A 24804-nucleotide genomic window follows, 5' to 3' on the forward strand; every position below is an offset into this window, starting at 1 on the left:
TTCCAGTTCTATTCTAATTCTTGTGTCTACAGTGAAGTTATCGTCTTTGAATTTCTTTCTTGCACTGCCAGCTTAAATGCAACGCTTGAAAGATGACTCAGGTGGGACTCGAACCCACAATCCTCAGCTCCGAAGGCTGATGCCTTATCCATTTGGCCACTGGGCCCTGTTCACTGGTGAACCCAGAGGCATTGACACACAGTCATAAACAAACTAAAAGCGATATCATGACATTGGGATTCGAACCCAGAGTCATTGACAGACAGTCAGAAACAAACTAAACTGAAAGCAATATCATGAAATTGCCTGTTCTATGCTAATTCTTGGGGCTATAGTGTCATATTGAAGTTATCATCCTGAAATTTCTTGCATAGCCCACTTAAATGAAAGCCCTCAAAGATGACCCAGGTGGGACTTGAACCCATGTTCCGTTGGCAGTTCTATGCTAACTCTCATGTTCCTTTGTCACAGCTATTGTGTCTCCTTGCACTTATCATCCTGGTACCTGTTGCGCAGCCAACTTAAATCTAACCTCTCATTGACGACTCAGGTGGTAATTTAATTCACAACCCCCAGCTCCGAAGGTTGATGCCTTATTTATTAGACAACTGGACCTTTTCTCTGATTAAGCCTGAGGTATTCATTAACATTCTGATGCAAGCTAAATTGAAAGTTATTTCAAAAAATGCCAGTTCTGTGCTAATTCTTGTGTTTATAGTAAAAGTTCACCATTGAATTTCTTTCTTGCAATGCCAGCTTAAATGCAATGCTTGAAAGATGACCCAGGTGGGACTCGAACCCACAATCCTCAGCTCCGAAGGCTGATGCCTTATCCATTAGGCCACTGGGTCTCGTTCACTGGTGAACCCAGATGCATTGACACACAGTCATAAACAAACTAAAAGCGATATCATGACATTGCCAGTTCTATGCTAATTCTTATGTCTACAATGAAGATATCGTCCTTGAATTTCTGTCTTGCACTGCCAGCTTAAATGCAACTCTTGAAAGTTGACCCAGGTGGGATTCGAACCCAGAGTCATTGACAGACTGTCAGAAACAAACTAAACTGAAAGCAATATCATGAAATTGCCAGTTCTATGCTAATTCTTGGGGCTATAGTGTCATATTGAAGTTATCATCCTGAAATTTCTCGCATAGCCCACTTAAATGAAAGCCCTCAAAGATGACCCAGGTGGGACTTGAACCCACAATTCCCAGCTCCGGAGGCTGATGCCTTATCCATTAGGCCACTGGGCCTCATTCACTGATGAATCAAGAGGCATTGACACACAGTCATAAACAAACTAAAAGCAATATCACGAAATTTCCAGTTCTATTCTAATTCTTGTGTCTACAGTGAAGTTATCGTCTTTGAATTTCTTTCTTGCACTGCCAGCTTAAATGCAACGCTTGAAAGATGACCCAGGTGGGACTCGAACCCACAATCCTCAGCTCCGAAGGCTGATGCCTTATCCATTAGGCCACTGGGCCCTGTTCACTGGTGAACCCAGAGGCATTGACACACAGTCATAAACAAACTAAAAGCGATATCATGACATTGGGATTCGAACCCAGAGTCATTGACAGACAGTTAGAAACAAACTAAACTGAAAGCAATATCATGAAATTGCCAGTTCTATGCTAATTCTTGGGGCTATAGTGTCATATTGAAGTTATCATCCTGAAATTTCTTGCATAGCCCACTGAAATGAAAGCCCTGAAAAATGACCCAGGTGGGACTTGAACCCACAATTCCCAGCTCCTGAGGCTGATGCCTTATCCATTAGGCCAACAGGCCACATCTGTTAGTAAACCCAGAGGCATTACAGAAAGTCTTATCCGAAGCTGATCTGAGTGAGATTTCAGAAAATTGCCTGTTCTATGATAATTCTCATGACTTGAACCCACAATCTTCAGCTCTGAAGGTTGATGCTTTATCCGTTTGGTCACTGGGTATTTTCCAACAAGCCCATACAGAGGCATTTACAGACCGTCTTATCCAAGCTGGTTATCGTCCTAGAATTTCTTCCTTGCACTGCCAACATAAACACCAACCTTGAAAGATGAACCCACAATCCTCAGCTCTGAAGACCGATGCATTAGGCCACTGGGCCTTGTTCACTGGTGAACCCAGAGGCATTGACAGACAGTCAGAAACAAACTAAACTGAAAGAGTTTTCATGAAATTGCTAGTTCTCATGTTCCGTTGGCAGTTCTATGCTAACTCTCATGTTCCTTTGTCACAGCTATTGTGTCTCCTTGCACTTATCATCCTGGTACCTGTTGCGCAGCCAACTTAAATCTAACCTCTCATTGACGACTCAGGTGGTAATTTAATTCACAACCCCCAGCTCCGAAGGTTGATGCCTTATTTATTAGACAACTGGACCTTTTCTCTGATTAAGCATGAGGTATTCATTAACATTCTGATGCAAGCTAAATTGAAAGTTATTTCAAAAAATGCCAGTTCTGTGCTAATTCTTGTGTCTATAGTAAAAGTTCACCATTGAATTTCTTTCTTGCAATGCCAGCTGAAATGCAACTCATGAATGATGACCCAAGTGGGACTCGAACCCACAATCCTCAGCTCCGAAGGCTGATGCCTTCTCCATTAGGCCACTGGGCCTGGTTCACTGGTAAATCAAGAGGCATTGACAGACAGTCATAAACAAAATAAAAGCAATATCATGAAATTATCAGTTCTATTCTAATTCTTGTGTCTACAGTGAAGTTATCGTCTTTGAATTTCTTTCTTGCACTGCCAGCTTAAATGCAACGCTTGAAAGATGACCCAGGTGGGACTCGAACCCACAATCCTCAGCTCCGAAGGCTGATGCCTTATCCATTAGGCCACTGTGCCCTGTTCACTGGTAAACCCAGAGGCATTGACACACAGTCATAAACAAACTAAAAGCGATATCATGACATTGCCAGTTCTATGCTAATTCTTATGTCTACAATGAAGATATCGTCCTTGAATTTCTGTCTTGCACTGCCAGCTTAAATGCAACTCTTGAAAGATGACCCAGGTGGGATTTGATCCCAGAGTCATTGACAGACTGTCAGAAACAAACTAAACTGAAAGCAATATCATAAAATTTCCCATTCTATGCTAATTCTTGGGGCTATAGTGTCATATTGAAGTTATCATCCTGAAATTTCTTGCATAGCCCACTTAAATGAAAGCCCTCAAAAATGACCCAGGTGGGACTTGAACCCACAATTCCCAGCTCCGGAGGCTGATGCCTTATCCATTAGGCCACTGGGCCTCATTCACTGATGAGTCAAGAGGCATTGACACACAGTCATAAACAAACTAAAAGCAATATCATGAAATTGCCAGTTCTATTCTAATTCTTGTGTCTACAGTGAAGTTATCGTCTTTGAATTTCTTTCTTGCACTGCCAGCTTAAATGCAACGCTTGAAAGATGACCCAGGTGGGACTCGAACCCACAATCCTCAGCTCCGAAGGCTGATGCCTTATTCATTAGGCCACTGGGCCCTGTTCTCTGTTGAACCCAGATGCATTGACACACAGTCATAAACAAACTAAAAGCGATATCATGACATTGCCAGTTCTATGCTAATTCTTATGTCTACAATGAAGATATCGTCCTTGAATTTCTGTCTTGCACTGCCAACTTAAATGCAACTCTTGAAAGATGACCCAGGTGGGATTCGAACCCAGAGTCATTGACAGACTGTCAGAAACAAACTAAACTGAAAGCAATATCATAAAATTTCCCGTTCTATGCTAATTCTTGGGGCTATAGTGTCATATTGAAGTTATCATCCTGAAATTTCTTGCATAGCCCACTTAAATAAAAGCCCTCAAAGATGACCCAGGTGGGACTTGAACCCATGTTCCGTTGGCAGTTCTATGCTAACTCTCATGTTCCTTTGTCACAGCTATTGTGTCTCCTTGCACTTATCATCCTGGTACCTGTTGCGCAGCCAACTTAAATCTAACCTCTCATTGACGACTCAGGTGGTAATTTAATTCACAACCCCGAGCTCCGAAGGTTGATGCCTTATTTATTAGACAACTGGACCTTTTCTCTGATTAAGCCTGAGGTATTCATTAACATTCTGATGCAAGCTAAATTGAAAGTTATTTCAAAAAATGCCAGTTCTGTGCTAATTCTTGTGTCTATAGTAAAAGTTCACCATTGAATTTCTTTCTTGCAATGCCAGCTGAAATGCAACTCTTGAATGATGACCCAAGTGGGACTCGAACCCACAATCCTCAGCTCCGAAGGCTGATGCCTTCTCCATTAGGCCACTGGGCCTGGTTCACTGGTAAATCAAGAGGCATTGACAGACAGTCATAAACAAATTAAAAGCAATATCATGAAATCGCCAGTTCTATTCTAATTCTTGTGTCTACAGTGAAGTTATCGTCTTTGAATTTCTTTCTTGCACTGCCAGCTTAAATGCAACGCTTGAAAGATGACCCAGGTGGGACTCGAACCCACAATCCTCAGCTCCGAAGGCTGATGCCTTATCCATTTGGCCACTGGGCCCTGTTCCCTGGTGAACCCAGACGCATTGACACACAGTCATAAACAAACTAAAAGCGATATCATGACATTGCCAGTTCTATGCTAATTCTTTTGTCTACAATGAAGATATCGTCCTTGAATTTCTGTCTTGCACTGCCAGCTTAAATGCAACTCTTGAAAGATGACCCAGGTGGGATTCGAACCCAGAGTCATTGACAGACTGTCAGAAACAAACTAAACTGAAAGCAATATCATAAAATTTCCCGTTCTATGCTAATTCTTGGGGCTATAGTGTCATATTGAAGTTATCATCCTGAAATTTCTTGCATAGCCCACTTAAATGAAAGCCCTCAAAGATGACCCAGGTGGGACTTGAACCCACAATTCCCAGCTCCGGAGGCTGATGCCTTATCCATTAGGCCACTGGGCCTCATTCACTGATGAATCAAGAGGCATTGACACACAGTCATAAACAAACTAAAAGCAATATCATGAAATTGCCAGTTCTATTCTAATTATTGTGTCTACAGTGAAGTTATCGTCTTTGAATTTCTTTCTTGCACTGCCAGCTTAAATGCAACGCTTGAAAGATGACCCAGGTGGGACTCGAACCCACAATCCTCAGCTCCGAAGGCTGATGCCTTATCCATTAGGCCACTGGGCCCTGTTCTCTGGTGAACCCAGAGGCATTGACACACAGTCATAAACAAACTAAAAGCGATATCATGACATTGGGATTCGAACCCAGAGTCATTGACAGACAGTCAGAAACAAACTAAACTGAAAGCAATATCATGAAATTGCCAGTTCTATGCTAATTCTTGGGGCTATAGTGTCATATTGAAGTTATCATCCTGAAATTTCTTGCATAGCCCACTGAAATGAAAGCCCTGAAAGACGACCCAGGTGGGACTTGAACCCACAATTCCCAGCTCCTGAGGCTGATGCCTTATCCATTAGGCCAACAGGCCACATCTGTTAGTGAACCCAGAGGCATTACAGAAAGTCTTATCCGAAGCTGATCTGAGTGAGATTTCAGAAAATTGCCTGTTCTATGATAATTCTCATGACTTGAACCCACAATCTTCAGCTCTGAAGGTTGATGCTTTATCCGTTTGGTCACTGGGTATTTTCCAACAAGCCCACAGAGAGGCATTTACAGACCGTCTTATCCAAGCTGTTTATCGTCCTAGAATTTCTTCCTTGCACTGCCAACATAAACACCAACCTTGAAAGATGAACCCACATTCCTCAGCTCTGAAGGCCGATGCATTAGGCCACTGGGCCTTGTTCACTGGTGAACCCAGAGGCATTGACAGACAGTCAGAAACAAACTAAACTAAAAGAGTTTTCATGAAATTGCTAGTTCTCATGTTCCGTTGGCAGTTCTATGCTAACTCTCATGTTCCTTTGTCACAGCTATTGTGTCTCCTTGCACTTATCATCCTGGTACCTGTTGCGCAGCCAACTTAAATCTAACCTCTCATTGACGACTCAGGTGGTAATTTAATTCACAACCCCCAGCTCCGAAGGTTGATGCCTTATTTATTAGACAACTGGACCTTTTCTCTGATTAAGCCTGAGGTATTCATTAACATTCTGATGCAAGCTAAATTGAAAGTTATTTCAAAAAATGCCAGTTCTGTGCTAATTCTTGTGTCTATAGTAAAAGTTCACCATTGAATTATTTTCTTGCAATGCCAGCTGAAATGCAACTCATGAATGATGACCCAAGTGGGACTCGAACCCACAATCCTCAGCTCTGAAGGCTGATGCCTTCTCCATTAGGCCACTGGGCCTGGTTCACTGGTAAATCAAGAGGCATTGACAGACAGTCATAAACAAACTAAAAGCAATATCATGAAATTGCCAGTTCTATTCTAATTCTCGTGTCTACAGTGAAGTTATCATCGTTGAATTTCTTTCTTGCACTGCCAGCTTAAATGCAACGCTTGAAAGATGACCCAGGTGGGACTCGAACCCACAATCCTCAGCTCCGAAGGCTGATGCCTTATCCATTAGGCCACTGGGCCCTGTTCCCTGGTGAACCCAGATGCATTGACACACAGTCATAAACAAACTAAAAGCGATATCATGACATTGCCAGTTCTATGCTAATTCTTATGTCTACAATGAAGATATCGTCCTTGAATTTCTGTCTTGCACTGCCAGCTTAAATGCAACTTTTGAAAGATGACCCAGGTGGGATTCGAACCCAGAGTCATTGACAGACTGTCAGAAACAAACTAAACTGAAAGCAATATCATAAAATTTCCCGTTCTATGCTAATTCTTGGGGCTATAGAGTCATATTGAAGTTATCATCCTGAAATTTCTTGCATAGCCCACTTAAATGAAAGCCCTCAAAGATGACCCAGGTGGGACTTGAACCCATGTTCCGTTGGCAGTTCTATGCTTACTCTCATGTTCCTTTGTCACAGCTATTGTGTCTCCTTGCACTTATCATCCTGGTACCTGTTGTGCAGCCAACTTAAATCTAACCTCTCATTGACGACTCAGGTGGTAATTTAATTCACAACCCCCAGCTCCGAAGGTTGATGCCTTATTTATTAGACAACTGGACCTTTTCTCTGATTAAGCCTGAGGTATTCATTAACATTCTGATGCAAGCTAAATTGAAAGTTATTTCAAAAAATGCCAGTTCTGTGCTAATTCTTGTGTCTATAGTAAAAGTTCACCATTGAATTTCTTTCTTGCAATGCCAGCTGAAATGCAACTCTTGAATGATGACCCAAGTGGGACTCGAACCCACAATCCTCAGCTCCGAAGGCTGATGCCTTCTCCATTAGGCCACTGGGCCTGGTTCACTGGTAAATCAAGAGGCATTGACAGACAGTCATAAACAAATTATAAGCAATATCATGAAATTGCCAGTTCTATTCTAATTCTTGTGTCTACAGTGAAGTTATCGTCCTTGAATTTCTTTCTTGCACTGCCAGCTTAAATGCAATGCTTGAAAGATGACCCAGGTGGGACTCGAACCCACAATCCTCAGCTCCGAAGGCTGATGCCTTATCCATTAGGCCACTGGGCCTCGTTCACTGGTGAACCCAGATGCATTGACACACAGTCATAAACAAACTAAAAGCGATATCATGACATTGCCAGTTCTATGCTAATTCTTATGTCTACAATGAAGATATCGTCCTTGAATTTCTGTCTTGCACTGCCAGCTTAAATGCAACTCTTTAAAGTTGACCCAGGTGGGATTCGAACCCAGAGTCATTGACAGACTGTCAGAAACAAACTAAACTGAAAGCAATATCATGAAATTGCCAGTTCTATGCTAATTCTTGGGGCTATAGTGTCATATTGAAGTTATCATCCTGAAATTTCTTGCATAGCCCACTTAAATGAAAGCCCTCAAAGATGACCCAGGTGGGACTTGAACCCACAATTCCCAGCTCCGGAGGCTGATGCCTTATCCATTAGGCCACTGGGCCTCATTCACTGATGAATCAAGAGGCATTGACACACAGTCATAAACAAACTAAAAGCAATATCATGAAATTGCCAGTTCTATTCTAATTCTTGTGTCTACAGTGAAGTTATCGTCTTTGAATTTCTTTCTTGCACTGCCAGCTTAAATGCAACGCTTGAAAGATGACCCAGGTGGGACTCGAACCCACAATCCTCAGCTCCGAAGGCTGATGCCTTATCCATTAGGCCACTGGGCCCTGTTCACTGGTGAACCCAGAGGCATTGACACACAGTCATAAACAAACTAAAAGCGATATCATGACATTGGGATTCGAACCCAGAGTCATTGACAGACAGTCAGAAACAAACTAAACTGAAAGCAATATCATGAAATTGCCAGTTCTATGCTAATTCTTGGGGCTATAGTGTCATATTGAAGTTATCATCCTGAAATTTCTTGCATAGCCCACTGAAATGAAAGCCCTGAAAGACGACCCAGGTGGGACTTGAACCCACAATTCCCAGCTCCTGAGGCTGATGCCTTATCCATTAGGCCAACAGGCCACATCTGTTAGTGAACCCAGAGGCATTACAGAAAGTCTTATCCGAAGCTGATCTGAGTGAGATTTCAGAAAATTGCCTGTTCTATGATAATTCTCATGACTTGAACCCACAATCTTCAGCTCTGAAGGTTGATGCTTTATCCGTTTGGTCACTGGGTATTTTCCAACAAGCCCACACAGAGGCATTTACAGACCGTCTTATCCAAGCTGGTTATCGTCCTAGAATTTCTTCCTTGCACTGCCAACATAAACACCAACCTTGAAAGATGAACCCACATTCCTCAGCTCTGAAGGCCGATGCATTAGGCCACTGGGCCTTGTTCACTGGTGAACCCAGAGGCATTGACAGACAGTCAGAAACAAACTAAACTGAAAGAGTTTTCATGAAATTGCTAGTTCTCATGTTCCGTTGGCAGTTCTATGCTAACTCTCATGTTCCTTTGTCACAGCTATTGTGTCTCCTTGCACTTATCATCCTGGTACCTGTTGCGCAGCCAACTTAAATCTAACCTCTCATTGACGACTCAGGTGGTAATTTAATTCACAACCCCCAGCTCCGAAGGTTGATGCCTTATTTATTAGACAACTGGACCTTTTCTCTGATTAAGCCTGAGGTATTCATTAACATTCTGATGCAAGCTAAATTGAAAGTTATTTCAAAAAATGCCAGTTCTGTGCTAATTCTTGTGTCTATAGTAAAAGTTCACCATTGAATTATTTTCTTGCAATGCCAGCTGAAATGCAACTCATGAATGATGACCCAAGTGGGACTCGAACCCACAATCCTCAGTTCCGAAGGCTGATGCCTTCTCCATTAGGCCACTGGGCCTGGTTCACTGGTAAATCAAGAGGCATTGACAGACAGTCATAAACAAACTAAAAGCAATATCATGAAATTGGCAGTTCTATTCTAATTCTCCTGTCTACAGTGAAGTTATCATCGTTGAATTTCTTTCTTGCACTGCCAGCTTAAATGCAACGCTTGAAAGATGACCCAGGTGGGACTCGAACCCACAATCCTCAGCTCCGAAGGCTGATGCCTTACCCTTTAGGCCACTGGGCCCTGTTCCCTGGTGAACCCAGATGCATTGACACACAGTCATAAACAAACTAAAAGCGATATCATGACATTGCCAGTTCTATGCTAATTCTTTTGTCTACAATGAAGATATCGTCCTTGAATTTCTGTCTTGCACTGCCAGCTTAAATGCAACTCTTGAAAGATGACCCAGGTGGGATTCGAACCCAGAGTCATTGACAGACTGTCAGAAACAAACTAAACTGAAAGCAATATCATAAAATTTCCCGTTCTATGCTAATTCTTGGGGCTATAGTGTCATATTGAAGTTATCATCCTGAAATTTCTTGCATAGCCCACTTAAATGAAAGTCCTCAAAGATGACCCAGGTGGGACTTGATCCCACAATTCCCAGCTCCGGAGGCTGATGCCTTATCCATTAGGCCACTGGGCCTCGTTCACTGATGAATCAAGAAGCATTGACACACAGTCATAAACAAACTAAAAGCAATATCATGAAATTGCCAGTTCTATTCTAATTATTGTGTCTACAGTGAAGTTATCGTCTTTGAATTTCTTTCTTGCACTGCCAGCTTAAATGCAACACTTGAAAGATGACCCAGGTGGGACTCGAACCCACAATCCTCAGCTCCGAAGGCTGATGAATTATCCATTAGGCCACTGGGCCCTGTTCCCTGGTGAACCCAGATGCATTGACACACAGTCATAAACAAACTAAAAGCGATATCATGACATTGCCAGTTCTATGCTAATTCTTATTTCTACAATAAAGATATCGTCCTTGAATTTCTGTCTTGCACTGCCAGCTTAAATGCAACTCTTGAAAGATGACCCAGGTGGGATTCGAACCCAGAGTCATTGACAGACTGTCAGAAACAAACTAAACTGAAAGCAATATCATAAAATTTCCCGTTCTATGCTAATTCTTGGGGCTATAGTGTCATATTGAAGTTATCATCCTGAAATTTCTTGCATAGCCCACTTAAATGAAAGCCCTCAAAGATGACCCAGGTGGGACTTGAACCCATGTTCCGTTGGCAGTTCTATGCTAACTCTCATGTTCATTTTGTCACAGCTATTGTGTCTCCTTGCACTTATCATCCTGGTACCTGTTGCGCAGCCAACTTAAATCTAACCTCTCATTGACGACTCAGGTGGTAATTTAATTCACAACCCCCAGCTCCGAAGGTTGATGCCTTATTTATTAGACAACTGGACCTTTTCTCTGATTAAGCCTGAGGTATTCATTAACATTCTGATGCAAGCTAAATTGAAAGTTATTTCAAAAAATGCCAGTTCTGTGCTAATTCTTGTGTCTATAGTAAAAGTTCACCATTGAATTTCTTTCTTGCAATGCCAGCTGAAATGCAACTCTTGAATGATGACCCAAGTGGGACTCGAACCCACAATCCTCAGCTCCGAAGGCTGATGCCTTCTCCATTAGGCCACTGGGCCTGGTTCACTGGTAAATCAAGAGGCATTGACAGACAGTCATAAACAAATTAAAAGCAATATCATGAAATTGCCAGTTCTATTCTAATTCTTGTGTCTACAGTGAAGTTATCGTCCTTGAATTTCTTTCTTGCACTGCCAGCTTAAATGCAATGCTTGAAAGATGACCCAGGTGGGACTCGAACCCACAATCCTCAGCTCCGAAGGCTGATGCCTTATCCATTAGGCCACTGGGCCTCGTTCACTGGTGAACCCAGATGCATTGACACACAGTCATAAACAAACTAAAAGCGATATCATGACATTGCCAGTTCTATGCTAATTCTTATGTCTACAATGAAGATATCGTCCTTGAATTTCTGTCTTGCACTGCCAGCTTAAATGCAACTCTTGAAAGTTGACCCAGGTGGGATTCGAACCCAGAGTCATTGACAGACTGTCAGAAACAAACTAAACTGAAAGCAATATCATGAAATTGCCATTTCTATGCTAATTCTTGGGGCTATAGTGTCATATTGAAGTTATCATCCTGAAATTTCTTGCATAGCCCACTTAAATGAAAGCCCTCAAAGATGACCCAGGTGGGACTTGAACCCACAATTCCCAGCTCCGGAGGCTGATGCCTTATCCATTAGGCCACTGGTCCTCATTCACTGATGAATCAAGAGGCACTGACACACAGTCATAAACAAACTAAAAGCAATATCATGAAATTCCAAGTTCTATTCTAATTCTTGTGTCTACAGTGAAGTTATCGTCTTTGAATTTCTTTCTTGCACTGCCAGCTTAAATGCAACGCTTGAAAGATGACTCAGGTGGGACTCGAACCCACAATCCTCAGCTCCGAAGGCTGATGCCTTATCCATTAGGCCACTGGGCCCTGTTCACTGGCGAACCCAGAGGCATTGACACACAGTCATAAACAAACTAAAAGCGATATCATGACATTGGGATTCGAACCCAGAGTCATTGACAGACAGTCAGAAACAAACTAAACTGAAAGCAATATCATGAAATTGCCAGTTCTATGCTAATTCTTCGGGCTATAGTGTCATATTGAAGTTATCATCCTGAAATTTCTTGCATAGCCCACTTAAATGAAAGTCCTCAAAGATGACCCAGGTGGGACTTGAACCCATGTTCCGTTGGCAGTTCTATGCTAACTCTCATGTCCCTTTGTCACAGCTATTGTGTCTCCTTGCACTTATCATCCTGGTACCTGTTGCGCAGCCAACTTAAATCTAACCTCTCATTGACGACTCAGGTGGTAATTTAATTCACAACCCCCAGCTCCGAAGGTTGATGCCTTATTCATTAGACAACTGGACCTTTTCTCTGATTAAGCCTGAGGTATTCATTAACATTCTGATGCAAGCTAAATTGAAAGTTATTTCAAAAAATGCCAGTTCTGTGCTAATTCTTGTGTCTATAGTAAAAGTTCACCATTGAATTTCTTTCTTGCAATGCCAGCTGAAATGCAACTCATGAATGATGACCCAAGTGGGACTCGAACCCACAATCCTCAGCTCCGAAGGCTGATGCCTTCTCCATTAGGCCACTGGGCCTGGTTCACTGGTAAATCAAGAGGCATTGACAGACAGTCATAAACAAACTAAAAGCAATATCATGAAATTGCCAGTTCTATTCTAATTCTTGTGTCTACAGTGAAGTTATCGTCCTTGAATTTCTTTCTTGCACTGCCAGCTTAAATGCAATGCTTGAAAGATGACCCAGGTGGGACTCGAACCCACAATCCTCAGCTCCGAAGGCTGATGCCTTATCCATTAGGCCACTGGGCCTCATTCACTGGTGAACCCAGATGCATTGACACACAGTCATAAACAAACTAAAAGCGATATCATGACATTGCCAGTTCTATGCTAATTCTTATGTCTACAATGAAGATATCGTCCTTGAATTTCTGTCTTGCACTGCCAGCTTAAATGCAACTCTTGAAAGATGACCCAGGTGGGATTCGAACCCAGAGTCATTGACAGACTGTCAGAAACAAACTAAACTGAAAGCAATATCATAAAATTTCCCGTTCTATGCTAATTCTTGGGGCTATAGTGTCATATTGAAGTTATCATCCTGAAATTTCTTGCATAGCCCACTTAAATGGAAGCCCACAAAGATGACCCAGGTGGGACTTGATCCCACAATTCCCAGCTCCGGAGGCTGATGCCTTATCCATTAGGCCACTGGGCCTCATTCACTGATGAATCAAGAGGCATTGACACACAGTCATAAACAAACTAAAAGCAATATCATGAAATTGCCAGTTCTATTCTAATTATTGTGTCTACAGTGAAGTTATCGTCTTTGAATTTCTTTCTTGCACTGCCAGCTTAAATGCAACTCTTGAAAGATGACCCAGGTGGGATTCGAACCCAGAGTCATTGACAGACTGTCAGAAACAAACTAAACTGAAAGCAATATCATAAAGTTTCCCGTTCTATGCTAATTCTTGGGGCTATAGTGTCATATTGAAGTTATCATCCTGAAATTTCTTGCATAGCCCACTTAAATGAAAGCCCTCAAAGATGACCCAGGTGGGACTTGAACCCATGTTCCGTTGGCAGTTCTATGCTAACTCTCATGTTCCTTTGTCACAGCTATTGTGTCTCCTTGCACTTATCATCCTGGTACCTGTTGCGCAGCCAACCTAAATCTAACCTCTCATTGACGACTCAGGTGGTAATTTAATTCACAACCCCCAGCTCCGAAGGTTGATGCCTTATTTATTAGACAACTGGACCTTTTCTCTGATTAAGCCTGAGGTATTCATTAACATTCTGATGCAAGCTAAATTGAAAGTTATTTCAAAAAATGCCAGTTCTGTGCTAATTCTTGTGTCTATAGTAAAAGTTCACCATTGAATTTCTTTCTTGCAATGCCAGCTGAAATGCAACTCATGAATGATGACCCAAGTGGGACTCGAACCCACAATCCTCAGCTCCGAAGGCTGATGCCTTCTCCATTAGGCCACTGGGCCTGGTTCACTGGTAAATCAAGAGGCATTGACAGACAGTCATAAACAAAATAAAAGCAATATCATGAAATTGCCAGTTCTATTCTAATTCTTGTGTCTACAGTGAAGTTATCGTCTTTGAATTTCTTTCTTGCACTGCCAGCTTAAATGCAACGCTTGAAAGATGACCCAGGTGGGACTCGAACCCACAATCCTCAGCTCCGAAGGCTGATGCCTTATCCATTAGGCCACTGTGCCCTGTTCACTGGTAAACCCAGAGGCATTGACACACAGTCATAAACAAACTAAAAGCGATATCATGACATTGCCAGTTCTATGCTAATTCTTATGTCTACAATGAAGATATCGTCCTTGAATTTCTGTCTTGCACTGCCAGCTTAAATGCAACTCTTGAAAGATGACCCAGGTGGGATTTGAACCCAGAGTCATTGACAGACTGTCAGAAACAAACTAAACTGAAAGCAATATCATAAAATTTCCCATTCTATGCTAATTCTTGGGGCTATAGTGTCATATTGAAGTTATCATCCTGAAATTTCTTGCATAGCCCACTTAAATGAAAGCCCTCAAAAATGACCCAGGTGGGACTTGAACCCACAATTCCCAGCTCCAGAGGCTGATGCCTTATCCATTCACTGATGAGTCAAGAGGCATTGACACACAGTCATAAACAGACTAAAAGAAATATCATGAAATTGCCAGTTCTATTCTAATTCTTGTGTCTACAGTGAAGTTATCGTCTTTGAATTTCTTTCTTGCACTGCCAGCTTAAATGCAACGCTTGAAAGATGACCCAGGTGGGACTCGAACCAACAATCCTCAGCTCCGAAGGCTCATGCCTTATCCATTAGGCCACTGGGCCCTGTTCACTGGTGAACCCAGAGGCATTGACACACAGTCATAAACAAACTAAAAGCGATATCATGACATTGGGATTCGAACCCAGAGTCATTGACAGACAGTCAGAAACAAACTAAACTGAAAGCAATATCATGAAATTGCCAGTTCTATGCTAATTCTTGGGGCTATAGTGTCATATTGAAGTTATCATCCTGAAATTTCTTGCATAGCCCACTGAAATGAAAGCCCTGAAAGACGACCCAGGTTGGACTTGAACCCACAATTCCCAGCTCCTGAGGCTGATGCCTTATCCATTAGGACAACAGGCCACATCTGTTAGTGAACCCAGAGGCATTACAGAAAGTCTTATCCGAAGCTGATCTGAGTGAGATTTCAGAAAATTGCCTGTTCTATGATAATTCTCATGACTTGAACCCACAATCTTCAGCTCTGAAGGTTGATGCTTTATCCGTTTGGTCACTGGGTATTTTCCAACAAGCCCACACAGAGGCATTTACAGACCGTCTTATCCAAGCTGGTTATCGTCCTAGAATTTCTTCCTTGCACTGCCAACATAAACACCAACCTTGAAAGATGAACCCACAATCCTCAGCTCTGAAGACCGATGCATTAGGCCACTGGGCCTTGTTCACTGGTGAACCCAGAGGCATTGACAGACAGTCAGAAACAAACTAAACTGAAAGAGTTTTCATGAAATTGCTAGTTCTCATGTTCCGTTGGCAGTTCTATGCTAACTCTCATGTTCCTTTGTCACAGCTATTGTGTCTCCTTGCACTTATCATCCTGGTACCTGTTGCGCAGCCAACTTAAATCTAACCTCTCATTGACGACTCAGGTGGTAATTTAATTCACAACCCCCAGCTCCGAAGGTTGATGCCTTATTTATTAGACAACTGGACCTTTTCTCTGATTAAGCCTGAGGTATTCATTAACATTCTGATGCAAGCTAAATTGAAAGTTATTTCAAAAAATGCCAGTTCTGTGCTAATTCTTGTGTCTATAGTAAAAGTTCACCATTGAATTTCTTTCTTGCAATGCCAGCTGAAATGCAACTCATGAATGATGACCCAAGTGGGACTCAAACCCACAATCCTCAGCTCCGAAGGCTGATGCCTTCTCCATTAGGCCACTGGGCCTGGTTCACTGGTAAATCAAGAGGCATTGACAGACAGTCATAAACAAACTAAAAGCAATATCATGAAATTGCCAGTTCTATTCTAATGTCTACAGTGAAGTTATCGTCCTTGAATTTCTTTCTTGCACTGCCAGCTTAAATGCAATGCTTGACAGATGACCCAGGTGGGACTCGAACCCACAATCCTCAGCTCCGAAGGCTGATGCCTTATCCATTAGGCCACTGGGCCTCGTTCACTGGTGAACCCAGATGCAATGACACACAGTCATAAACAAACTAAAAGCGATATCATGACATTGCCAGTTCTATGCTAATTCTTATGTCTACAATGAAGATATCGTCCTTGAATTTCTGTCTTGCACTGCCAGCTTAAATGCAAATCTTGAAAGATGACCCAGGTGGGATTCGAACCCAGAGTCATTGACAGACTGTCAGAAACAAACTAAACTGAAAGCAATATCATAAAATTTACCGTTCTATGCTAATTCTTGGGGCTATAGTGTCATATTAAAGTTATCATCCTGAAATTTCTTGCATAGCCCACTTAAATGAAAGCCCTCAAAGATGACCCAGGTGGGACTTGAACCCACAATTCCCAGCTCCGGAGGCTGATGCCTTATCCATTAGGCCACTGGGCCTCATTCACTGATGAATCAAGAGGCATTGACACACAGTCATAAACAAACTAAAAGCAATATCATGAAATTGCCAGTTCTATTCTAATGTCTACAGTGAAGTTATCGTCTTTGAATTTCTTTCTTGCACTGCCAGCTTAAATGCAACGCTTGAAAGATGACCCAGGTGGGACTCGAACCCACAATCCTCAGCTCCGAAGGCTGATGCCTTATTCATTAGGCCACTGGGCCCTGTTCCCTGGTGAACCCAGATGCATTGACACACAGTCATAAACAAACTAAAAGCGATATCATGACATTGCCAGTTCTATGCTAATTCTTATGTCTACAATGAAGATATCGTCCTTGAATTTCTGTCTTGCACTGCCAACTTAAATGCAACTCTTGAAAGATGACCCAGGTGGGATTCGAACCCAGAGTCATTGACAGACTGTCAGAAACAAACTAAACTGAAAGCAATATCATAAAATTTCCCGTTCTATGCTAATTCTTGGGGCTATAGTGTCATATTGAAGTTATCATCCTGAAATTTCTTGCATAGCCCACTTAAATGAAAGTCCTCAAAGATGACCCAGGTGGGACTTGATCCCACAATTCCCAGCTCCGGAGGCTGAAGCCTTATTCATTAGGCCACTGGGCCTCATTCACTGATGAATCAAGAGGCATTGACACACAGTCATAAACAAACTAAAAGCAATATCATGAAATTGCCAGTTCTATTCTAATTATTGTGTCTACAGTGAAGTTATCGTCTTTGAATTTCTTTCTTGCACTGCCAGCTTAAATGCAACGCTTGAAAGATGACCCAGGTGGGACTCGAACCCACAATCCTCAGCTCCGAAGGCTGATGCCTTATCCATTAGGCCACTGGGCCCTGTTCCCTGGTTGAACCCAGATGCATTGACACACAGTCATAAACAAACTAAAAGCGATATCATGACATTGCCAGTTCTATGCTAATTCTTATGTCTACAATGAAGATATCGTCCTTGAATTTCTGTTTTGCACTGCCAGCTTAAATGCAACTCTTGAAAGATGACCCAGGTGGGATTCGAACCCAGAGTCATTGACAGACTGTCAGAAACAAACTAAACTGAAAGCAATATCATAAAATTTCCCGTTCTATGCTAATTCTTGGGGCTATAGTGTCATATTGAAGTTATCATCCTGAAATTTCTTGCATAGCCCACTTAAATGAAAGCCCTCAAAGATGACCCAGGTGGGACTTGAACCCATGTTCCGTTGGCAGTTCTATGCTAACTCTCATGTTCCTTTGTCACAGCTATTGTGTCTCCTTGCACTTATCATCCTGGTACCTGTTGCGCAGCCAACTTAAATCTAACCTCTCATTGACGACTCAGGTGGTAATTTAATTCACAACCCCCAGCTCCGAAGGTTGATGCCTTATTTATTAGACAACTGGACCTTTTCTCTGATTAAGCCTGAGGTATTCATTAACATTCTGATGCAAGCTAAATTGAAAGTTATTTCAAAAAATGGCAGTTATGTGCTAATTCTTGTGTCTATAGTAAAAGTTCACCATTGAATTTCTTTCTTGCAATGCCAGCTGAAATGCAACTCATGAATGATGACCCAAGTGGGACTCGAACCCACAATCCTCAGCTCCGAAGGCTGATGCCTTCTCCATTAGGCCACTGGGCCTGGTTCACTGGTAAATCAAGAGGCATTGACAGACAGTCATAAACAAACTAAAAGCAATATCATGAAATATCTATTCTAATTCTTGTGTCTACAGTGAAGTTATCGTCCTTGAATTTCTTTCTTGCACTGCCAGCTTAAATGCAATGCTTGAAAGATGACCCAGGTGGGACTCGAACCCACAATCCTCAGCTCCGAAGGCTGATGCCTTATCCATTAGGCCACTGGGCCTCGTTCACTGGTGAACCCAGATGCATTGACACACAGTCATAAACAAACTAAAAGCGATATCATGACATTGCCAGTTATATGCTAATTCTTATGTCTACAATGAAGATATCGTCCTTGAATTTCTGTCTTGCACTGCCAGCTTAAATGCAACTCTTGAAAGATGATCCAGGTGGGATTCGAACCCAGAGTCATTGACAGACTGTCAGAAACAAACTAAACTGAAAGCAATATAATAAAATTTCCCGTTCTATGCTAATTCTTGGGGCTATAGTGTCATATTGAAGTTATCATCCTGAAATTTCTTGCATAGCCCACTTAAATGGAAGCCCACAAAGATGACCCAGGTGGGACTTGATCCCACAATTCCCAGCTCCGGAGGCTGATGCCTTATCCATTAAGCCACTGGGCCTCATTCACTGATGAATCAAGAGGCATTGACACACAGTCATAAACAAACTAAAAGCAATATCATGAAATTGCCAGTTCTATTCTAATTATTGTGTCTACAGTGAAGTTATCGTCTTTGAATTTCTTTCTTGCACTGCCAGCTTAAATGCAACGCTTGAAAGATGACCCAGGTGGGACTCGAACCCACAATCCTCAGCTCCGAAGGCTGATGCCTTATCCATTAGGCCACTGGGCCCTGTTCCCTGGTGAACCCAGATGCATTGACACACAGTCATAAACAAACTAAAAGCGATATCATGACATTGCCAGTTCTATGCTAATTCTTATGTCTACAATGAAGATATCGTCCTTGAATTTCTGTCTTGCACTGCCAGCTTAAATGCAACTCTTGAAAGATGACCCAGGTGGGATTCGAACCCAGAGTCATTGACAGACTGTCAGAAACAAACTAAACTGAAAGCAATATCATAAAATTTCCCGTTCTATGCTAATTCTTGGGGCTATAGTGTCATATTGAAGTTATCATCCTGAAATTTCTTGCATAGCCCACTTAAATGAAAGCCCTCAAAGATGACCCAGGTGGGACTTGAACCCATGTTCCATTGGCAGTTCTATGCTAACTCTCATGTTCCTTTGTCACAGCTATTGTGTCTCCTTGCACTTATCATCCTGGTACCTGTTGCGCAGCCAACCTAAATCTAACCTCTCATTGACGACTCAGGTGGTAATTTAATTCACAACCCCCAGCTCCGAAAGTTGATGCCTTATTTATTAGACAACTGGACCTTTTCTCTGATTAAGCCTGAGGTATTCATTAACATTCTGATGCAAGCTAAATTGAAAGTTATTTAAAAAAATGCCAGTTCTGTGCTAATTCTTGTGTCTATAGTAAAAGTTCACCATTGAATTTCTTTCTTGCAATGCCAGCTGAAATGCAACTCATGAATGATGACCCAAGTGGGACTCGAACCCACAATCCTCAGCTCCGAAGGCTGATGCCTTCTCCATTAGGCCACTGGGCCTGGTTCACTGGTAAATCAAGAGGCATTGACAGACAGTCATAAACAAAATAAAAGCAATATCATGAAATTGCCAGTTCTATTCTAATTCTTGTGTCTACAGTGAAGTTATTGTCTTTGAATTTCTTTCTTGCACTGCCAGCTTAAATGCAACGCTTGAAAGATGACCCAGGTGGGACTCGAACCCACAATCCTCAGCTCCGAAGGCTGATGCCTTATTCATTAGGCCACTGGGCCCTGTTCCCTGGTGAACCCAGATGCATTGACACACAGTCATAAACAAACTAAAAGCGATATCATGACATTGCCAGTTCTATGCTAATTCTTATGTCTACAATGAAGATATCGTCCTTGAATTTCTGTCTTGCACTGCCAACTTAAATGCAACTCTTGAAAGATGACCCAGGTGGGATTCGAACCCAGAGTCATTGACAGACTGTCAGAAACAAACTAAACTGAAAGCAATATCATAAAATTTCCCGTTCTATGCTAATTCTTGGGGCTATAGTGTCATATTGAAGTTATCATCCTGAAATTTCTTGCATAGCCCACTTAAATGAAAGTCCTCAAAGATGACCCAGGTGGGACTTGATCCCACAATTCCCAGCTCCGGAGGCTGAAGCCTTATTCATTAGGCCACTGGGCCTCATTCACTGATGAATCAAGAGGCATTGACACACAGTCATAAACAAACTAAAAGCAATATCATGAAATTGCCAGTTCTATTCTAATTATTGTGTCTACAGTGAAGTTATCGTCTTTGAATTTCTTTCTTGCACTGCCAGCTTAAATGCAACGCTTGAAAGATGACCCAGGTGGGACTCGAACCCACAATCCTCAGCTCCGAAGGCTGATGCCTTATCCATTAGGCCACTGGGCCCTGTTCCCTGGTTGAACCCAGATGCATTGACACACAGTCATAAACAAACTAAAAGCGATATCATGACATTGCCAGTTCTATGCTAATTCTTATGTCTACAATGAAGATATCGTCCTTGAATTTCTGTTTTGCACTGCCAGCTTAAATGCAACTCTTGAAAGATGACCCAGGTGGGATTCGAACCCAGAGTCATTGACAGACTGTCAGAAACAAACTAAACTGAAAGCAATATCATAAAATTTCCCGTTCTATGCTAATTCTTGGGGCTATAGTGTCATATTGAAGTTATCATCCTGAAATTTCTTGCATAGCCCACTTAAATGAAAGCCCTCAAAGATGACCCAGGTGGGACTTGAACCCATGTTCCGTTGGCAGTTCTATGCTAACTCTCATGTTCCTTTGTCACAGCTATTGTGTCTCCTTGCACTTATCATCCTGGTACCTGTTGCGCAGCCAACTTAAATCTAACCTCTCATTGACGACTCAGGTGGTAATTTAATTCACAACCCCCAGCTCCGAAGGTTGATGCCTTATTTATTAGACAACTGGACCTTTTCTCTGATTAAGCCTGAGGTATTCATTAACATTCTGATGCAAGCTAAATTGAAAGTTATTTCAAAAAATGGCAGTTATGTGCTAATTCTTGTGTCTATAGTAAAAGTTCACCATTGAATTTCTTTCTTGCAATGCCAGCTGAAATGCAACTCATGAATGATGACCCAAGTGGGACTCGAACCCACAATCCTCAGCTCCGAAGGCTGATGCCTTCTCCATTAGGCCACTGGGCCTGGTTCACTGGTAAATCAAGAGGCATTGACAGACAGTCATAAACAAACTAAAAGCAATATCATGAAATATCTATTCTAATTCTTGTGTCTACAGTGAAGTTATCGTCCTTGAATTTCTTTCTTGCACTGCCAGCTTAAATGCAATGCTTGAAAGATGACCCAGGTGGGACTCGAACCCACAATCCTCAGCTCCGAAGGCTGATGCCTTATCCATTAGGCCACTGGGCCTCGTTCACTGGTGAACCCAGATGCATTGACACACAGTCATAAACAAACTAAAAGCGATATCATGACATTGCCAGTTATATGCTAATTCTTATGTCTACAATGAAGATATCGTCCTTGAATTTCTGTCTTGCACTGCCAGCTTAAATGCAACTCTTGAAAGATGATCCAGGTGGGATTCGAACCCAGAGTCATTGACAGACTGTCAGAAACAAACTAAACTGAAAGCAATATAATAAAATTTCCCGTTCTATGCTAATTCTTGGGGCTATAGTGTCATATTGAAGTTATCATCCTGAAATTTCTTGCATAGCCCACTTAAATGGAAGCCCACAAAGATGACCCAGGTGGGACTTGATCCCACAATTCCCAGCTCCGGAGGCTGATGCCTTATCCATTAAGCCACTGGGCCTCATTCACTGATGAATCAAGAGGCATTGACACACAGTCATAAACAAACTAAAAGCAATATCATGAAATTGCCAGTTCTATTCTAATTATTGTGTCTACAGTGAAGTTATCGTCTTTGAATTTCTTTCTTGCACTGCCAGCTTAAATGCAACGCTTGAAAGATGACCCAGGTGGGACTCGAACCCACAATCCTCAGCTCCGAAGGCTGATGCCTTATCCATTAGGCCACTGGGCCCTGTTCCCTGGTGAACCCAGATGCATTGACACACAGTCATAAACAAACTAAAAGCGATATCATGACATTGCCAGTTCTATGCTAATTCTTATGTCTACAATGAAGATATCGTCCTTGAATTTCTGTCTTGCACTGCCAGCTTAAATGCAACTCTTGAAAGATGACCCAGGTGGGATTCGAACCCAGAGTCATTGACAGACTGTCAGAAACAAACTAAACTGAAAGCAATATCATAAAATTTCCCGTTCTATGCTAATTCTTGGGGCTATAGTGTCATATTGAAGTTATCATCCTGAAATTTCTTGCATAGCCCACTTAAATGAAAGCCCTCAAAGATGACCCAGGTGGGACTTGAACCCATGTTCCATTGGCAGTTCTATGCTAACTCTCATGTTCCTTTGTCACAGCTATTGTGTCTCCTTGCACTTATCATCCTGGTACCTGTTGCGCAGCCAACCTAAATCTAACCTCTCATTGACGACTCAGGTGGTAATTTAATTCACAACCCCCAGCTCCGAAAGTTGATGCCTTATTTATTAGACAACTGGACCTTTTCTCTGATTAAGCCTGAGGTATTCATTAACATTCTGATGCAAGCTAAATTGAAAGTTATTTAAAAAAATGCCAGTTCTGTGCTAATTCTTGTGTCTATAGTAAAAGTTCACCATTGAATTTCTTTCTTGCAATGCCAGCTGAAATGCAACTCATGAATGATGACCCAAGTGGGACTCGAACCCACAATCCTCAGCTCCGAAGGCTGATGCCTTCTCCATTAGGCCACTGGGCCTGGTTCACTGGTAAATCAAGAGGCATTGACAGACAGTCATAAACAAAATAAAAGCAATATCATGAAATTGCCAGTTCTATTCTAATTCTTGTGTCTACAGTGAAGTTATTGTCTTTGAATTTCTTTCTTGCACTGCCAGCTTAAATGCAACGCTTGAAAGATGACCCAGGTGGGACTCGAACCCACAATCCTCAGCTCCGAAGGCTGATGCCTTATCCATTAGGCCACTGGTAAACCCAGAGGCATTGACACACAGTCATAAACAAACTAAAAGCGATATCATGACATTGCCAGTTCTATGCTAATTCTTATGTCTACAATGAAGATATCGTCCTTGAATTTCTGTCTTGCACTGCCAGCTTAAATGCAACTCTTGAAAGATGACCCAGGTGGGATTTGAACCGAGAGTCATTGACAGACTGTCAGAAACAAACTAAACTGAAAGCAATATCATAAAATTTCCCATTCTATGCTAATTCTTGGGGCTATAGTGTCATATTGAAGTTATCATCCTGAAATTTCTTGCATAGCCCACTTAAATGAAAGCCCTCAAAAATGACCCAGGTAGGACTTGAACCCACAATTCCCAGCTCCGAAGGCTCATGCCTTATCCATTAGGCCACTGGGCCCTGTTCACTGGTGAACCCAGAGGCATTGACAGACAGTCATAAACAAACTAAAAGCGATATCATGACATTGGGATTCGAACCCAGAGTCATTGACAGACAGTCAGAAACAAACTAAACTGAAAGCAATATCATGAAATTGCCAGTTCTATGCTAATTCTTGGGGCTATAGTGTCATATTGAAGTTATCATCCTGAAATTTCTTGCATAGCCCACTGAAATGAAAGCCCTGAAAGACGACCCAGGTTGGACTTGAACCCACAATTCCCAGCTCCTGAGGCTGATGCCTTATCCATTAGGCCAACAGGCCACATCAGTTAGTAAACCCAGAGGCATTACAGAAAGTCTTATCCGAAGCTGATCTGAGTGAGATTTCAGAAAATTGCCTGTTCTATGATAATTCTCATGACTTGAACCCACAATCTTCAGCTCTGAAGGTTGATGCTTTATCCGTTTGGTCACTGGGTATTTTCCAACAAGCCCACACAGAGGCATTTACAGACCGTCTTATCCAAGCTGGTTATCGTCCTAGAATTTCTTCCTTGCACTGCCAACATAAACACCAACCTTGAAAGATGAACCCACAATCCTCAGCTCTGAAGACCGATGCATTAGGCCACTGGGCCTTGTTCACTGGTGAACCCAGAGGCATTGACAGACAGTCAGAAACAAACTAAACTGAAAGAGTTTTCATGAAATTGCTAGTTCTCATGTTCCGTTGGCAGTTCTATGCTAACTCTCATGTTCCTTTGTCACAGCTATTGTGTCTCCTTGCACTTATCATCCTGGTACCTGTTGCGCAGCCAACTTAAATCTAACCTCTCATTGACGACTCAGGTGGTAATTTAATTCACAACCCCCAGCTCCGAAGGTTGATGCCTTATTTATTAGACAACTGGACCTTTTCTCTGA

At 42.1% G+C, this 24804-nt stretch overlaps 39 non-coding genes across 39 annotated transcripts; all 39 read right to left on the bottom strand.

Annotated features, from left to right (window-relative positions):
* Positions 1-93: 93 nt before the first annotated feature.
* trnar-ucg (transfer RNA arginine (anticodon UCG)) lies at positions 94-166 on the bottom strand. Its single transcript has one exon. It is a non-coding gene; the product is annotated as a tRNA-Arg (tRNA).
* A 612-nt stretch (positions 167-778) lies between these two features.
* On the bottom strand, positions 779-851 carry trnar-ucg (transfer RNA arginine (anticodon UCG)). The gene has a single exon. It is a non-coding gene; the product is annotated as a tRNA-Arg (tRNA).
* Positions 852-1187: 336 nt separating this feature from the next.
* Positions 1188-1260, bottom strand: trnar-ccg (transfer RNA arginine (anticodon CCG)). The gene has a single exon. It is a non-coding gene; the product is annotated as a tRNA-Arg (tRNA).
* Positions 1261-1421: 161 nt separating this feature from the next.
* On the bottom strand, positions 1422-1494 carry trnar-ucg (transfer RNA arginine (anticodon UCG)). The gene has a single exon. It is a non-coding gene; the product is annotated as a tRNA-Arg (tRNA).
* A 1062-nt stretch (positions 1495-2556) lies between these two features.
* trnar-ucg (transfer RNA arginine (anticodon UCG)) lies at positions 2557-2629 on the bottom strand. The gene has a single exon. It is a non-coding gene; the product is annotated as a tRNA-Arg (tRNA).
* Positions 2630-3199: 570 nt separating this feature from the next.
* Positions 3200-3272, bottom strand: trnar-ccg (transfer RNA arginine (anticodon CCG)). Its single transcript has one exon. It is a non-coding gene; the product is annotated as a tRNA-Arg (tRNA).
* A 161-nt stretch (positions 3273-3433) lies between these two features.
* On the bottom strand, positions 3434-3506 carry trnar-ucg (transfer RNA arginine (anticodon UCG)). Its single transcript has one exon. It is a non-coding gene; the product is annotated as a tRNA-Arg (tRNA).
* Positions 3507-4220: 714 nt separating this feature from the next.
* Positions 4221-4293, bottom strand: trnar-ucg (transfer RNA arginine (anticodon UCG)). Its single transcript has one exon. It is a non-coding gene; the product is annotated as a tRNA-Arg (tRNA).
* Positions 4294-4454: 161 nt separating this feature from the next.
* trnar-ucg (transfer RNA arginine (anticodon UCG)) lies at positions 4455-4527 on the bottom strand. Its single transcript has one exon. It is a non-coding gene; the product is annotated as a tRNA-Arg (tRNA).
* A 336-nt stretch (positions 4528-4863) lies between these two features.
* trnar-ccg (transfer RNA arginine (anticodon CCG)) lies at positions 4864-4936 on the bottom strand. The gene has a single exon. It is a non-coding gene; the product is annotated as a tRNA-Arg (tRNA).
* A 161-nt stretch (positions 4937-5097) lies between these two features.
* trnar-ucg (transfer RNA arginine (anticodon UCG)) lies at positions 5098-5170 on the bottom strand. Its single transcript has one exon. It is a non-coding gene; the product is annotated as a tRNA-Arg (tRNA).
* A 1296-nt stretch (positions 5171-6466) lies between these two features.
* trnar-ucg (transfer RNA arginine (anticodon UCG)) lies at positions 6467-6539 on the bottom strand. The gene has a single exon. It is a non-coding gene; the product is annotated as a tRNA-Arg (tRNA).
* A 714-nt stretch (positions 6540-7253) lies between these two features.
* On the bottom strand, positions 7254-7326 carry trnar-ucg (transfer RNA arginine (anticodon UCG)). Its single transcript has one exon. It is a non-coding gene; the product is annotated as a tRNA-Arg (tRNA).
* A 161-nt stretch (positions 7327-7487) lies between these two features.
* trnar-ucg (transfer RNA arginine (anticodon UCG)) lies at positions 7488-7560 on the bottom strand. Its single transcript has one exon. It is a non-coding gene; the product is annotated as a tRNA-Arg (tRNA).
* Positions 7561-7896: 336 nt separating this feature from the next.
* Positions 7897-7969, bottom strand: trnar-ccg (transfer RNA arginine (anticodon CCG)). The gene has a single exon. It is a non-coding gene; the product is annotated as a tRNA-Arg (tRNA).
* A 161-nt stretch (positions 7970-8130) lies between these two features.
* Positions 8131-8203, bottom strand: trnar-ucg (transfer RNA arginine (anticodon UCG)). The gene has a single exon. It is a non-coding gene; the product is annotated as a tRNA-Arg (tRNA).
* Positions 8204-9499: 1296 nt separating this feature from the next.
* Positions 9500-9572, bottom strand: trnar-ucg (transfer RNA arginine (anticodon UCG)). Its single transcript has one exon. It is a non-coding gene; the product is annotated as a tRNA-Arg (tRNA).
* A 336-nt stretch (positions 9573-9908) lies between these two features.
* Positions 9909-9981, bottom strand: trnar-ccg (transfer RNA arginine (anticodon CCG)). Its single transcript has one exon. It is a non-coding gene; the product is annotated as a tRNA-Arg (tRNA).
* Positions 9982-10930: 949 nt separating this feature from the next.
* Positions 10931-11003, bottom strand: trnar-ucg (transfer RNA arginine (anticodon UCG)). The gene has a single exon. It is a non-coding gene; the product is annotated as a tRNA-Arg (tRNA).
* A 161-nt stretch (positions 11004-11164) lies between these two features.
* Positions 11165-11237, bottom strand: trnar-ucg (transfer RNA arginine (anticodon UCG)). The gene has a single exon. It is a non-coding gene; the product is annotated as a tRNA-Arg (tRNA).
* Positions 11238-11807: 570 nt separating this feature from the next.
* trnar-ucg (transfer RNA arginine (anticodon UCG)) lies at positions 11808-11880 on the bottom strand. Its single transcript has one exon. It is a non-coding gene; the product is annotated as a tRNA-Arg (tRNA).
* Positions 11881-12492: 612 nt separating this feature from the next.
* Positions 12493-12565, bottom strand: trnar-ucg (transfer RNA arginine (anticodon UCG)). The gene has a single exon. It is a non-coding gene; the product is annotated as a tRNA-Arg (tRNA).
* Positions 12566-12726: 161 nt separating this feature from the next.
* On the bottom strand, positions 12727-12799 carry trnar-ucg (transfer RNA arginine (anticodon UCG)). Its single transcript has one exon. It is a non-coding gene; the product is annotated as a tRNA-Arg (tRNA).
* Positions 12800-13135: 336 nt separating this feature from the next.
* On the bottom strand, positions 13136-13208 carry trnar-ccg (transfer RNA arginine (anticodon CCG)). The gene has a single exon. It is a non-coding gene; the product is annotated as a tRNA-Arg (tRNA).
* A 714-nt stretch (positions 13209-13922) lies between these two features.
* On the bottom strand, positions 13923-13995 carry trnar-ucg (transfer RNA arginine (anticodon UCG)). The gene has a single exon. It is a non-coding gene; the product is annotated as a tRNA-Arg (tRNA).
* Positions 13996-16144: 2149 nt separating this feature from the next.
* On the bottom strand, positions 16145-16217 carry trnar-ucg (transfer RNA arginine (anticodon UCG)). The gene has a single exon. It is a non-coding gene; the product is annotated as a tRNA-Arg (tRNA).
* Positions 16218-16553: 336 nt separating this feature from the next.
* trnar-ccg (transfer RNA arginine (anticodon CCG)) lies at positions 16554-16626 on the bottom strand. The gene has a single exon. It is a non-coding gene; the product is annotated as a tRNA-Arg (tRNA).
* Positions 16627-16781: 155 nt separating this feature from the next.
* On the bottom strand, positions 16782-16854 carry trnar-ucg (transfer RNA arginine (anticodon UCG)). The gene has a single exon. It is a non-coding gene; the product is annotated as a tRNA-Arg (tRNA).
* A 570-nt stretch (positions 16855-17424) lies between these two features.
* trnar-ucg (transfer RNA arginine (anticodon UCG)) lies at positions 17425-17497 on the bottom strand. The gene has a single exon. It is a non-coding gene; the product is annotated as a tRNA-Arg (tRNA).
* A 715-nt stretch (positions 17498-18212) lies between these two features.
* trnar-ucg (transfer RNA arginine (anticodon UCG)) lies at positions 18213-18285 on the bottom strand. The gene has a single exon. It is a non-coding gene; the product is annotated as a tRNA-Arg (tRNA).
* A 155-nt stretch (positions 18286-18440) lies between these two features.
* trnar-ucg (transfer RNA arginine (anticodon UCG)) lies at positions 18441-18513 on the bottom strand. The gene has a single exon. It is a non-coding gene; the product is annotated as a tRNA-Arg (tRNA).
* A 570-nt stretch (positions 18514-19083) lies between these two features.
* On the bottom strand, positions 19084-19156 carry trnar-ucg (transfer RNA arginine (anticodon UCG)). Its single transcript has one exon. It is a non-coding gene; the product is annotated as a tRNA-Arg (tRNA).
* A 714-nt stretch (positions 19157-19870) lies between these two features.
* On the bottom strand, positions 19871-19943 carry trnar-ucg (transfer RNA arginine (anticodon UCG)). Its single transcript has one exon. It is a non-coding gene; the product is annotated as a tRNA-Arg (tRNA).
* Positions 19944-20104: 161 nt separating this feature from the next.
* On the bottom strand, positions 20105-20177 carry trnar-ucg (transfer RNA arginine (anticodon UCG)). The gene has a single exon. It is a non-coding gene; the product is annotated as a tRNA-Arg (tRNA).
* Positions 20178-20747: 570 nt separating this feature from the next.
* On the bottom strand, positions 20748-20820 carry trnar-ucg (transfer RNA arginine (anticodon UCG)). Its single transcript has one exon. It is a non-coding gene; the product is annotated as a tRNA-Arg (tRNA).
* A 715-nt stretch (positions 20821-21535) lies between these two features.
* trnar-ucg (transfer RNA arginine (anticodon UCG)) lies at positions 21536-21608 on the bottom strand. The gene has a single exon. It is a non-coding gene; the product is annotated as a tRNA-Arg (tRNA).
* A 155-nt stretch (positions 21609-21763) lies between these two features.
* trnar-ucg (transfer RNA arginine (anticodon UCG)) lies at positions 21764-21836 on the bottom strand. The gene has a single exon. It is a non-coding gene; the product is annotated as a tRNA-Arg (tRNA).
* A 570-nt stretch (positions 21837-22406) lies between these two features.
* trnar-ucg (transfer RNA arginine (anticodon UCG)) lies at positions 22407-22479 on the bottom strand. Its single transcript has one exon. It is a non-coding gene; the product is annotated as a tRNA-Arg (tRNA).
* Positions 22480-23193: 714 nt separating this feature from the next.
* On the bottom strand, positions 23194-23266 carry trnar-ucg (transfer RNA arginine (anticodon UCG)). Its single transcript has one exon. It is a non-coding gene; the product is annotated as a tRNA-Arg (tRNA).
* Between the last annotated feature and the right edge of the window lie 1538 nt (positions 23267-24804).

This window comes from Carassius gibelio, chromosome B1 (genome assembly GCF_023724105.1).
Source record: "Carassius gibelio isolate Cgi1373 ecotype wild population from Czech Republic chromosome B1, carGib1.2-hapl.c, whole genome shotgun sequence".
Lineage (NCBI taxonomy): Eukaryota > Metazoa > Chordata > Actinopteri > Cypriniformes > Cyprinidae > Carassius > Carassius gibelio.